Here is a 14,325-nt window from a genome sequence, read left to right on the forward strand (position 1 = left end):
ATATAAGAGACCTGGGTTCAGTCACTGGGTTGGAATCCCTTGGAGAAGGAAATGGCAAGCCACTCCAGTATTCTTGCCTGGAGAATCCCATGGAAAGAGGAGCCTGGCAGACTACAGTCCATAGGGTTGCAAAGAGTCAGACACGACTGAAGCAACTTAGCACGCACACACACATGCCTGGCCAAGCTTACAACTTTCACATGTTCAGCCCTCTCAATGAGCTCAATGGTATTTCATTGTGGTTTTAATGGATTTTCCCTGGTTGATTGTGAGGTTGAGTATATTTTCATATGTGTGTTGGTCATGCCTGCTTTCTCTTCTGTGAAATGCCTGCTCATGTTTTTTGCTCATGTTGCTATTTAGGTTGTTTGGTTTCTTCTTATTGGTATACAGGAGCTATTTATATGTGCTGAATAATAATCCTTCATTACATTTTGCAATACCTTCTCTCAGTCTGTGGTTCTCTTTTTTATTTCAGTATTTTGGATTAATAGAAATTCTAAATTTTTATTGCACTTGAGTTTATCGATTTTTTTTTCCTTTATGATTTTTTTTTCTCTTTTGTTGTTGCAGTCGTTTAAGAAAGCCTCCTTAATCCTGGAACATAGTAGGAATTCAATAAATGTTTGTTGAATACCAGCTGCAGCGGGAACTGCAAGGGCAGGCTGTCTTGTCCAGGCGCTGCAGGTGTTGGGCTGACAGTGTCGTCATGAAGATGAGGGCATGGGGGAGATTACTGTAGAGAAGAGGGCACTTCAGTCATCCGAGGGGAGAAGTCCAGGGAGCAGCAGGTCTGAGGTGCAGGAGAATGGCCGGGCTGGAGGCGGGAACTGCGAGTGTCCAGCGCACAGGGGTAATTTGAAGAGAGCCACTGCCCTGCCCCAGGGAGAATGTGCTCAGTGAGCAGAGAAGACGAGGATGGGGTAGAGCTCTGGGAGGAGTCAGGGAAGCAGGAGGAGAAGGGTGCCGTAGGGACCACACAGGGAGTTTCTGACAGTGTCTAGAAGTGACTTCCTATGCACTCCTTCAGGGGCATGGAGGTCACTGGGTCCTTAGAGGGGCCATTAGGGAGATGCTTTGTGAGCAGAGACTAGACAAATGGGCTGAGGACTGCAGAGGAGGCAACTTTTCTGAGACCACTGGCAGTGAAGGAAAGAGAAGGGGCAGTGGCTGGAGTGGGTGGCTCCAAGGCTTGAGAAGACACTGAAGCATGTTCACAGGCCAGCAGGGAGGGAGACCAGGATTCCCAAGGGTGTGAGGACCTGGCTGCAGAAGCAGAGAGCAGCTCTGAGCGCTGCTGGGGCCTTCATCTCAGATAGAAGGAGAGTCACCTCTCAGGGAAGGGGATGCTGAGCAGAAAGGCCGGAGGGCGGGGGGAGCGGGTGGGGACAGGAACTTAAGTGAGTGCCCTCCACTGAGCCTGGCCTCAGTCCTAACATCTAACACAGGTCAGAACCAGTGAACAACTGCATACATGCTAAGTTGCTTCAGTGGTATCTGACTCTTTGCGACCCCATGGACCGTAGCCCACCAGGCTCCTCTGTCCGTGGGATTCTCCAGGCAAGAATATTGGAGTGGCTTGCCATGCCCTCCTCCAGGGAATCTTCCCAACCCAGGGATTGAACCCACGTCTCTTACTGTCTTCTGCACTGGCAGGCGCCACCTGGGAAGACCAGTGAGCATTTGTTGAGTGAATTTCTTGGTGAGTCAGGTAGCAGATGGGGCTGGGATAACAGTGAGTTAGAGCTTGTGAAGAGGGAAGATTTGGCAGGACTACCATGAAGGGAGAGGAGAGCTTCCCTAGTGAGAGTTTCTAGGGACCCAAGTCCCTTGAGTCACAGGTAAACACTTTCTCCCCACAAAGGACTGGCAGTGACCACCACCGCCACTACCCAGCCCCACTGCTATGGCCGAACCTCAAGGCCCCTTGGGTCAGGGGGACTAGAGTTTGACCACAGTTCATGACACCAAATATCCCTGCTCTGTCTTTCGAACTCCATCCCCCACATCCTTCCTGGGCCAGCTGCCATCATCTTTTCTCAGATGCTAAAACAGGCTCCTATGGGGAGACCTGCTGCCACCTTGCCCCTCCTACCCATTCCTTAATCTCCATCTAGCAGCTGGAGACACTGATTAAAGTGATATTGGATATACAAATACTGAATCATTATGCTGTATACCCAACACTCATAAAATGTTATACATCAACTTTACCCCAATAAAAAAAGGATATCTGATTATGTCACTCTACTGCTCCAAATGCTTTGATGGCTCCCACGTTCTTCAAAGGCCAAAGTTCTGAGTTTGGCCTGGCTGGGCTGGCTGCTGCTGTTGCTCCTTCAGTCCCATCTCCCACCAAGCCTCCTGGGGAGCACCACCCACTCTGGCTGAGCAGAAAGGCCGGAGGGCGGGGGGGAGCCACCGTGGGGCACCACCCACTCTGGCTGAGCTTCATGTCCTGGAATACGCCAAACCCTTTCCTGTCTCACCCTCTTCAAGTTTTCCCTGGCTGGGACTCTCTTCCCCGAACCATCACCTGACTGAGGCCAAGGCCAATTCCTCACTCTGGCCTCTGGGAAATCTTCCCAAAACTTACAAGTTATTTATTGGCTGAGCCTAGGGGCATGTGAGATCTTAGTTCCCTGACCAGGGATTGAACCCATGCCCCCTTGCAGTGGAAGTGCAGAATCCTGACCACTGGACCACCAGGGGATTCCCCCAAATCTTACAATTTAAACTAGATGCCTTTCCCCTCCCACTCCCATTATAATATCTCCTCTACCCTTCACTGTTCCTTCTAAGCACTTACCACCATATGTAATTACATATTAATTTATGTGACTATTTAACAACTAGGGCCCCCACTAGATTGTAAACTCCAGGAGGCCAGCACTATCTGGAGTCTCCTACTGACTTAGATCCACAGTCCTAGCACAGAACCTGTCACATAGGAACTCAATAACTGGTGACTAAAAGCTGCAATGGTAGCCAAGAGGAGGGGCTGGCTAGTCTGAGGGCTACCGGTCGGGGGAGGTTTCCAAGATGAGAGAATTAGAGGCCACTGTCCCTAAGAGAGCTGAGGAGGGCTCCCTGGTGGCTCAGTGGTGGAGAGTCCACCTGTCAATGCAGGAGACTCACGTGTGATCCCTTATCTGGGATGATCCCATATGCCAAGAAGCAACCAAGCCAGGGCACCACAGCTATTGATCCTGTGCTTTAGGACCTGGGGACTGCAACTACTGAGCCTACTTGTCGCAACTGCTGAAGCCTGCAGGCCCTAGAGCCCACACTCCACAACAAGAGAAGCCACTGCAATGAGAAGACACCCAGGCACCGAAACGAGAGAAAAGCCCCCACAGCGGTGAAGGTCTGGCACAGCCAAAAATAAACGAATAATGCAAATAAAACATTTAAATGCTAAAAAAAGAGAGCGCTTAGGAGATGAAAGAGAGGGAGGAGGAGTGACAGGAGGATACTGACACCGATGAGCATCAGTGATGTGCCAAGCACTCTCCTTATACTAGCCCAGTATCACTCTCACCCCCAGCTTTAGTAGGATGCCCACTAGCTGGTTGACCTGGAGTAAAATAGTCTCTCTGAACATCAGTTTCTTAATCTTTAAAATGGATTTGTAACACCAAGCTCCTGATATTATTATGAGGATCTGGGAACAGTGTATGGTATGGAAACTGCCACCAATCCACTTGGGGTACTTGGGCTTTGGAGTCCGACTGAGTTCAAATCTCAGATCTGCCACTTACTAGCTGTGTGACTTTGGGCAAGTCACTTCACTTCTCTGTGCTTGAGTTTCACCATCTGTAAAATAAAGATAATAATACTTGTGAGGATTAAACGAGGTAATGTATTAAAAGACCTAGTAGGATGCCTGGCACGTAGTAGATGCTTAGAAATAGCATTTATGTTTATCCCTCCTCTCTTTTCACTATCCTAGAACTGTAGAATGTCAGAGCTGGAAAGTCGGAATCACCACTTAAGCCCCTGACCCCAATACAAAGGGGGAAACTGAGGCCAAGGGAAGGTAGAAGAGGTGAGGGAATCTGGTACGGAGTCCAGGGGTCCTGGGTCCCAGTTCAGAGCAGCAGACCCTGACATCTGTGGCCTCTTCCAAATCTATACCTCCCTCGGAGCCCCCAGCAGCGGGCAGCCCAGCCCAGCCCAACTGGGCGGACTCCAGCGCCGGCGCAGGGCTGCACGGCTACACCCCTTCCCCGCCCCCTTGCTCTTGCGGCGCGAGGAGCCGGGAGGCCCGGGTGGTCTGAGCTGCTGCCGCTGCCCGCGCTGCGCTTGGATTCCGGGGGCTACCTAGAAAGCCGATAGCCAAAGAGAGCGACGTCCCCGGCACTCTCACCCCGGCACTGGTGCTGCGCGGTCCAGGTGAGGGCCGTTCGGGGCAGGGGACCGAGGGGCAGGCGGTGCCGGGGCGCACGGGTACAGGGCACGTCTGCCCATGCGTTGGCGCCCCAAGTGGGGTTCCCGGAAGTGAGTGTGGTGAGTATGGGTGTGGGATGGAGAGTGTCGGGGTGGGGGGTCTGGGGGTTATTGTGGGCAATGTTTAAGAAATTAATGTGGGCAACGTGTGTGTACTGAATGTATACAGTGTGTGCTTGGTGTGTGTGTGAGCAGTGAATTGTGGCTTCCCTGGTATCTCAGACGGTAAAGAGTCTGCCTGCAATGCAGGGGACCCGGGTTTTGATCCCTGGGTCGGGAAGATCCTCTGGAAAAGGAAACAGCAACCCACTCCAGTACTCTTGCCTGGAGAATTCCCTGGACAGAGGAGCCTGGTGGGCTACAGTCCATGGGGTCAAAAAGAGTCCCACCAGACTGAAGCGACTAACTCGCTTTCTGCATGCAAAAAGTTTGTGTGGTACTTATCTACAGCTGTGAGTGACTGTGCAAGGGTAACCTGGGGGTTCCACGTGTGTGCCCAGGGTGTGTGCCCACTGTGTGGTGGGAACCATCACATGATGGTGCACGCATGCTTGTTGTGCCTGTTGTGAAATGTGTGCTCTCTATGTGTGGCACATCCATGGCTCTGTGAAGCATGCTGAGCCAAATAATGCAAGATGAGAAGCATTCATGCAGCTCTTACTTCCCATGACCCTAGGGTGGTTCTGGCTTTTTTTACCCAGCACCCCGAAGGGCTTGGGAGAGTGAAAGCTCACCCTGGATCTGGTTGGAGGAAGTGCAGATAGTCCCATGCTCACTCTCCCACAGGCGTGCATGGATGAGCAAAGACACACACACATACACACACACACACACACACATAAGAAGCTTCTTTGAAGTCTCATTGTTTAATCTTCAACACTCATGTGAATTTTGCAACCCTCTATGTAATGTTTTTGTAGAGTGCACAAAAATATCGTCTGGTAAGTTCCTATCCAATGACTTGACACAGGGCTTGGTGATAAGCTGGGTTTATCCTGCTGGGAGCCCTCCGGCACCTGCAAAGTAGGAAGAACCCCCTACCTGTCCTCCAAACTGAGATGGCAGGGCTTAGACCTCCTCGGGGAGTGCGGCAGTGTGGCTGGTACGTGGCGTGCGTGCATGTGTGCAGCAGAGTTGTGTGGTGGGACGCTGGAGCTGTGTGTGGCCATGTGTACTGTGTGTGAAGGAAGGGGTCACAGTGGAGTGGGGGTGTGTCTTGCATGGGGAAACTGTGGTGGGGTCTTAGTCATCTCTAGTGCAGGGGCAAGGAAACTGGGCTTCTCAGGAGGAACTCTTGACTCTCAATAATGTTCTCATCTTTTCTGCACTGGCTAGGCAGAAAGAGGCTACAGGACCCCAGGAGACCATGGGGAAGGGGGCTCCTATAGCAGGCCACCACCTGGGACTGTCAAGGCAGTTGTGTTGTCAAGGCCTGGTTTAAATCCTACCTCTGGCACTCTCTACATGTAGGACTTAGGGCAAAACTTTTCTGTGCCTCAGTTTCCTCCTTTGTAAAATGGAGACATTAGTTGTGTTTGCCTTGTAGGGTTATTGTGAGGACTGAATGAGTTCCTGGATGTAAAGTGCTTGGCGCATAAAAAACCCTTAACAGGTTATAAAACTATAATGATAGTGATGGAGCCCCCCCACCCCCCATAGAGGTTCCGTTCCTGCCCTAAGAATTCTCCAATTCCACAGGCCAATGATCGCCCAGGAGCTGGGCAGGTGGGAGTCTGAGGGTCTCCCATTTAAGAATGCCTGAGGGATCCATTCCTGTCTCCAGCCTCGATCACTATTGAACTCTCAGCGACTCTCTGGCTCCTGGGAAGATTCAGTCTGAAAGAGGAAGATGTTGCGTCTCTGGCAAGGCCTGGGATGGAGTGTGGGAGAGAGGCCGAGAGGAGAGGTGCCAGGGCAGCGTGGAGCTGGGATGGAGGCCTCTCTCCCGACAAACACCAGAGGAAAGAGAGGAATGCTGGCCTGTGCTCGCGTGTGTGTGTGTGTGTGTGTGTGTGTGTGTGTGTGTGTGTGTGCTTGGGGACTGTGGTGGCAGGGGCAGGAGTGCTCTCTGCCTGGAATCAAGAAAGTTGAGAAGAGCAGGATCAAGGATGTGTGGTCCTCAGGCCAGAGCAGGCCCTGGGAGCTAGAGGGAGGCTGCAGTGTCAAGAGTTCCAGCAGGTGGGTCTGAGCTCCAGACTGAGTGGACCAGGAGACCCCTCAGGCTGGGCTTTGTTCTAGTGGAGAAATGTTTGCCTTGGCCGGGCAAGAGCCCTTATTCCTGGGTCAGTTTAGAGAAGATGCCTGGAGGCCTCAGAGGAGGAGGGGACTTAAAAGGCAGTGGCCAGAGCTGTGGAAATTTATTTAGGGAGGGTACCTAAATATATCCACGGTGGTGGCGGGGTGCTGTGGTGCACTAGCAGCGAGGCTCAAGATAGGGGAGCGGCAGACCACTGTCCCCACTGTCCCCAGGCAGGCAGTGCCTCGGCCCCAGAGACCCTGGATGCCACTCTGGGAGATCTGGAGAACAGAGCCCTGCGGGGCAGCGGAAGGCCTGGCCCAGACCCCACAGGCTGGGTGACAGGGTCAGCTCTCTCTTCTTGGCTGTCCAAGGGGTGGAATGGAGTAATGCTGGCATCATTTCTGTCTCTCATTTCCTTTGATCTGTAATTCCAGCTCTAATTATTGATGATTCTACATCCCTAGCTCTAAGAGTCTGTAATCTCAACTCAAACATTCTAAAAAAGTCTGTAATCCCAATTCCAACTTCTTTCCTCCAGCTATAACATTTCCTGATTCCAGCTCCAGTACTCAAGCATTCTGACCTTGGTTCTGGCAGTCTGACACTTTCAAGTTTATAAACTACCAGGAGGTCACGTCAGCAGAATTATTTGAGAAGCCCCCAGGAAAGGGCCTGCAAAACCAGCCACAACCAGCCACAACCATTGGAACTGCTTCTCTGGGCTGAGGAAAGGTCCTTGGTCCATGAGCACATGCTGCCTGGGAGGAATGACAGTGAGCCCAGAGGTTCCTTCTCATCAGGGCAAGGGAGGTGCTCGGAGTAGATTGTGGTTCAAGGGAGGGTGTCCCAGGAGAGGAAACTGTTCAGATCCCGAGTTGTCATCATTCCCCACAGGATGAGGGACTTGTGGGATCACTGGGCTCTTGGAGGAGACACAAAGAAGAAGGGAAAGAAGAAGAAATGGGGCTGAGGAGAACCCAGAGGCAAATGTTATTATGTCTGAGAGACTCTCCAAGCACCTAAGATTGTAGAAAGATTCCTGTAGTGCTAGTAAGAACAGCACCTTTAGAGCACAGCTGAATCTGAACTCAGCGTGGGCTGCAAGTGGAGAGCTGATGGCCAGCCCCCACTTCAGCTGTGTGACTTTGGACAAAAAAGTCACTTTCCTCTGGCAGTCTGGTTTGCAAGACTAAAACTCCCTGATCTCTCTCTCTGACCAGTGGGGACACCAGCACTATCGTGGAAACCCAGTCCTTGGACCAGTCTATAAATATTAGTCGAATGAGGAAGCATTCATGCTAAATCGCTTCAGTCATGTCCGACTCTTTGCGACCCTATGGACTGTAGCCTGCCAAGCTCCTCTGTCCATGGATACTAAAGTGGGTTGCCATGCCCTCCTCCCGGGTATCTTCCCTACCCAGGGATCAAATCCACCTCTTACATCTCCTGCATTGGCAGGCAGGTTCTTTACCAGTAGCACCATCTGGGAAGCCCGAATGAGTGAGGAGAGAATAAAGAAACAAATGAGCAGATGAAGAGAAGTGAAAATACAGCAGAAGGCACCATGACTGTGATCCCTCTTCCCTTCTCTCCACTCAGCCTCAGTCCCAAGAAATTGGTCTCAGAACTTAAAGAACTAAGGGGCGAGGTAGAGGAGGGGGGTGGAGGGGCGGGATGGGGGCAGTTCCCTGTGGCAGAACCCTGTACTGGTGGAGAGTTTAAGAGATGGGGGGTTCCCTGGGCGTCACCCCTTGCCCTGCAGCATTTCCACTGCCCGGAGCCCTGGGCAGCAGGCCTGCTGATTCACAGAGTTTGCCCTGATTATTTCCTGATGACCACCCCCGAGCCCCTGAGCTGACGACTGAAGCAAAGATCTCAGGCAGTGGCTCTGGAGGCTGGGGTTGTAAACCAGTAACCCCCAAGAGATTGGTGGAAGAGTGAAGCCAGGAGGGTCCTGAACCTCTAGGCTGAGTGAGGCGGGGTGAGGGTGGGACAGGCCCTGGTATGAGCAGGCGTTGGCATGAATGAAGACAGGGGGCAGGTAGCACACACTCCCCAGGCACCTGCTGTGTGAGGCTGTCCAGTCCTTGCCTGTGTGCTCTCTGCCCTCCAGTCACCCTAACAGGAAGGAGGGGTTTGGGTGTATCCTTGACTTCTTCCTCGTTTCTCATTATTCCCCATTCCCCCCATTCAATTACCAAGCCCCAGTGGACCTGCCTTGTATCTCTCCAGTGGTCGCCTGGTCTCCAGCCCTGTGACTCTGGCCAGGCTCTGGAATCCTCGCAGCCTCCCTACCTCCCCCTTTTACTCTGGCTGCCAGCAAGCTCACTCACCATCTCAGTCTATGTTTCTGCTGCCGCCCTTCTGCTCTGCCTCTCATCGGATCATGTGGCACGTGTGGCTTTTGTCTGAGCTGCTTCTAGCCCTTTATGCACAGAGATGCAAGTTCTAAAGCCGTCGACCAGTAAAATCTGGTATTTGCTAGATTTTCATGAGAACATCCACTGATTCTTGGATTTTTCACTTTTTTTTTTAATTGCCTCTCCCACCTTACTGACTCCCACCCAGACATGGAAACGTTGGTGCACGATGGAGCAGTGTTCAAATCCTGGCTTTGCTACTACTAGCTATACGAACCTTAGGCAAGTTACCTATCCACTCAGTGTGCCTCACTTTCCCATACTTGTTATGGTGATAATCATGGTGCCTACTTTGTGTGGGTGTGTGAGGATTAAGTGAGATAGTATAAGCACTCTGGTGAGTTCTGTGGTTGCCAGTATAGATTACCTGAATGGGCCTTAGCCATCCTGGGAGAACTGGCAGGATGAGGGGCTGGCTCTGTATGGAATGTTCTGTATCAGTGCTTTTCAAGTGTCAATGTCTGCCTCCATCCCTTGAGGATCTGATTCATTAGGTTGAGGTGAGGCCTCCAGGCACATTACTGACCTGCTATCGAAGGACACCAATGCTTTTGCTCGAAGTCCACACTTCATTCCACTCTGTGAGGATTTGGCTGTGGATAGGATCCTTGTAAACTGCAAAGTGATTGACTGTTGTACCTGGACGGAGGTTCCTGCTGGTGACTGAAGGCAGGAGGGTAGCTCTTCAGGGGTCAGTGCCCACCAGCAGCAGAGGGTCTGAGGACCCCAGGAAAAGGGCTTTGCCCTTTGGCACACACCCCCTCACATGAGAAGCCTACATCCAGAGCTGAGCAGGCTAAGTTAATCCTCTAAGTATTCCTTTTCCTCTTATGCAGGTGCTTTTGTTCCCAGGGAAATTGAGAACCTGCTGTGACCAGGAACCCCACAAATCTTCCGTGGCATCCCAGCCTGCCTGAGATTGTGGCAAGGATTGCTGAGCCTGGGAAAACAAGGCCTGTGCACTGGGGGTTTGCGGGCATCCCTTCCCTAGTGGCTCAGACAGTAAAGAATCTGCCTGCAATTTAGGAGACCCAGGTTCAATCCCTGGGTCAGGAAGATCCCCTGGAGAAGGGAATGGCAACGCACTCCAGTATTCTTGCCTGGAGAATCCCATGGACAGAGGAGCCTGCTGGGCTACAGCCCACGAGGTCATGAAGAGTCACACACAACTGAGTGACTAGTACTTTCACTTTTCACTTTCACTTACAGTAGTGGGCACATGTGTGTACCACATGCAGAGACACAAGCACAGGCAAACATACGTGTGAATGTACAGACTTCAGGGCCACAGACACACATGTGCCATATACACACGGGTGCAGTTCCAAACACATGCACCCCTGTAAATACATAGGCATCTGCCAGGTCAGACCCACACATTGCTGACCTCCCACCCCATGCAGACGTGTGTACCTGCCATTCATGTGGGAACATCCTCTCCCAGTCTAGGGGCCTGAGGTGCATAGTTACTTCAGCTCACGCTTTCTCCTCCTAGAATAAGGATAGTTTTCCCAGGCTTCCCAACTCTCCCTTTCCATGTCTCCCCCGTCACCTTCTCACCACAAGGACAGAGGAAGGGCTTTTCCTGTCAGCTGCCAGCCTGCTGGTTGGGAGCAGGGATGTTTTTCTCTTTTCTGAAGAACTGGTTCTGTGGAATTTTCACTTATTTCCCATCAAGGGTCAAGACCCTGCTCTGGGGGTTGCCTCAAGGCTCCACAAGCGTAAGGAGGCTGGCTTTCAGATACACAGGCATGTTGAGCCTATAACAACCTCTGTCATGTGAGTAGCACCTGAAAGTCTGCAGAGTGCCTTCTGGCCAGTGTCTTGCTCGTTCTTCATGACAGTCCCAAGACTAATTGCCTTCATTTCTTCATTTGGCAGATGAGGGAACTGAGGCAGGTAGCGGGTCAGGTTGGGATAAGAGCTCTAAGTCAGGTCATGACATGAGGGAGGGGAATGGGTGGGGCTCCACTGGGCTGGATGGGGCTCACGTGAAGGTAGAGTTGACCAAAATTCTGATCTCTTGGGAATGGGCTAGGGGAAGTGGTTTCAGCCTCCAGGGGCTTAGAGAAGGAGAATTTGGCTATCAGAACTGGGAGAATGGAGCAGGCCAGCGCTCCTAGGTGGGCCTAGTGAGGAGCTGGCTGAGGACACAGGCAGCCTCTCACAGGTCAGTGCCCTGCTGAGGCTCAGCCCTTAGTCCACCCTTGTGGACCCGTCAGAGGAGAGGGGAACAAAGACGCCTTTGCATTGCTGTGTGCTCCAGGCAGATCTCTGCCCCTCTCTGGACTCACACTCTGTCTCTACAATGGAACATCAGGGTTGGTCACTGGATACTCTCTTGCAATCCTGGGGAAAGCATCTACAGGGCTGCGAGTGGAAGGCAGGCTCTGGGTGCTCTATGTTGCAGCCTTGGGGGTCCTGAGCTGTGGCCTGTGCCCGCAGATCCCCAGCCTGGGCCCCTGGCCTCTGTTGTGATCCACCAGGGCAGGGACTGGCACAGAGCTGGGGCTCAGGGCCTGGGGTCTGCTTCAGGTTAGGCGGGAGCTGGTGCTGTGAGAAGATCTAGAAAGTCCCATCCATCCCTGTGGATCTCTGTCCCTTACCCTCCCTTATGTTTGTTTATAGTTCTTATCACCACCTGACCTGCTACATATTTGCTCGTTACCTAAATAAATTTGTCTCCCCTGCTAGAACGTAGCTGCCGTGAGGGCAAGGAGTTTGTTTTGTGCTCTTAGATGCATTGAACATTACCTGCACAGAGAAGGTGCCTAATAAATACTTGTAAAAAAGAAAGAGGAGGGGGACTAGTCTTCGGATGGGGAGAGGCTAGCCCAGACCCACCACCGGCCTGAGGCAGAGTCCCCCTGACTGCCTTCTTATCAGACCCAAGCTCAAGGTTGGATTGAAGCTAGGGATGGGGGTTGGCCTGAGCTCAGACTCGCCCACCCAAGTCACCCTTAATCTGAGGAGCCATCCTCAGTCCCCTGAGGGAGGCCATGGCATCTGGACCTGTGGGCTGAGGACCAGACAATAGAGCCATTGGTCTCAGGGTCTCCACATCCTTTAATGGACCTTGCAGGCGCTGCTGAGAAAACCAGGTTAGTTATTCCCTGGGGTGGCAGTGAGCAGGGCCAGGACTCTCTGCAGACTTGAGAAAGGCCAGGAGAAGGCTGAGGGGTGGGGTGGAGATGAGGAGAAAAACAGTCATCTGCTGCGTGCCAAGCCCATGGTCTTTAAATGCCACCTCACTCAGTCCTCCCAGCAGCCATTGGGGTTGACTTGATGGTATCATTCCAGGGATGATCACACTCAGAGCGTGAAGTGACTGGGCAGTGGCTGGGTCAGCTTTGGTTTTAGGGCCTTGAGCTGGAACATTCTTGGGATTTGGGTCCCCGCCCTGCTGCTTGCCAGCTCTGGGCCGAGGCAAGTTACTTCCCCTCCTCGATTTCTCGGTTTCCTCATTGGCTGTCTCCGGGGATGACTGTGAGCCGTACATGTGACAGCTGGGGGCACAGGAACTGACCAGAAGGAGGGACCGCTCCAGGAGTCAGAATTTTCCCAACTCTTGACGGACCTGCGTGGCGCTCACTGCCTCCTGGGTGAGTGTTCTGGGTCAGTGCCCTGAGGGTGCTAGCAGAGTGCCACACACCGCCCCCCCACCCCCACCAGCGCCAGAGCCTGGCACAGGGACCACCTGCAGCCACTTTGGCTCATTGCAGGTCATGAGCCCACTCTCTCATGGAGAGAGAGTGTGACCAGACTTGGGGGTCCTCCTCCCTTCTTTGGCCTGATTGTGGCTAACGCTACATTCTGTGCAGAGCAGAGGGTGGAGGAGACAGCGACCATGTGGGGACTGGGCTATGAGGAGGAGTGAACAGTCCAGGCAGGACTGGGGGTCACACAAGCCTGGTCTGAGTCATTTTCCCTCTCTGGGCCTCAGTTTGTAGAATGGGGGTAACAGTGCTCTCCCCTGAGCTTTGGAAAACTAAGTGTTATATGCTGATGAGCGCCCCTCAGAGTGGAGGCTGTGCCCGCAGGAGTCTGTGGTGGGAAGAGGCTGGGACCGATTAGGACCAGATGGGCATCCATGGAAGAGGCACTTGCCTCTGTGTGACTGGTGAGGAAAGTGAGTCCGGAGTCCTGGTGTGATTTGTTAAAGGGGAGCACAGCAGGATGAACAGGTGTATCTGGGGGAGCTGGGTTAAAACTTTTCTGGCATTTCTGTTGTCATCCAACTACAACGACACCACACAGGGAACGCTGAGCAGCACCGCCCATGGGATGGGCCCTGGACTCTGGAAGGTACCGGGGACGCACGTCTCTTGCCAACTCTAGAATGGGTCCCGAAGCCAATCCAGGGACAGTCTCTCCACCCGTCTGTATCAGATGAGGTGATAAATGAGAAGGCTGCCTGCAGACTCTGAAGTGCTGGGCCTCTGATGGTGCGTCTGTGTGTGTGCGTTGTGCAAGCCCTTGGGTGTGTTTGCATGAGTGAGAATGTGCAGCTCATGAGTGTGTGTGCACGTGTGTCTGTGCATGGTCCCCTGACCTGGCTGGGGGGTAACTCCGTGCTGCCCAAGGCTTCCCATTTGGCTGGCACTTTTCTCCCCTAAACTTTTTCCAGTCTCTCTTTCCATGTTTCCTCACTGCTTCTTAGTTTACCAGAAGTGAGCCGTCCGTGGTCAGGAAACAGCAGTTGTCTCTGAGCTCACCGACTCTTCTCCCCTCCAGCCCGTTCTCATCCCATCCTGCCCTGGAGGCCCAGCTGCCCAGTCTGGAGGGCTGGCAGCTCACCTGGCTCCTCTGCACAGCCCACCTGCCACCTGCTTTTCCCTCCAAGGCTCTGTGCCAGCCACTCGCACATCACTGTCCCTTTGGCTCCTCATAAAACCCCCAGCACTGCCTACCCAGGCACTCTTACTAATTTCATTTTACAGGCAAGGAAATGAAGTCTCAGTGAGGGGAAATGGCTTTCCCGACATTACGCATCCCAACTAGTGGCAACAGGGTTTCAACTCCTATGTCACTCCAAAATCTTTATCCTTTACTCTTGCAGCCTACCTAACCAGGGGTGTACTGACTAGTTGACTGAATGAATAAATGTATGAAAGAACAAATGAATAAATCACTCAGTCAATATTGAGCTGAAAGAAAAGGTTAAGTGATAATAACAATGGCTATCATTTATTGAGCACCTACTATGTATTAAGTGCT

Source organism: Capricornis sumatraensis, chromosome 16 (assembly GCF_032405125.1).
Source record: "Capricornis sumatraensis isolate serow.1 chromosome 16, serow.2, whole genome shotgun sequence".
Classification (NCBI taxonomy): Eukaryota; Metazoa; Chordata; class Mammalia; order Artiodactyla; family Bovidae; genus Capricornis; species Capricornis sumatraensis.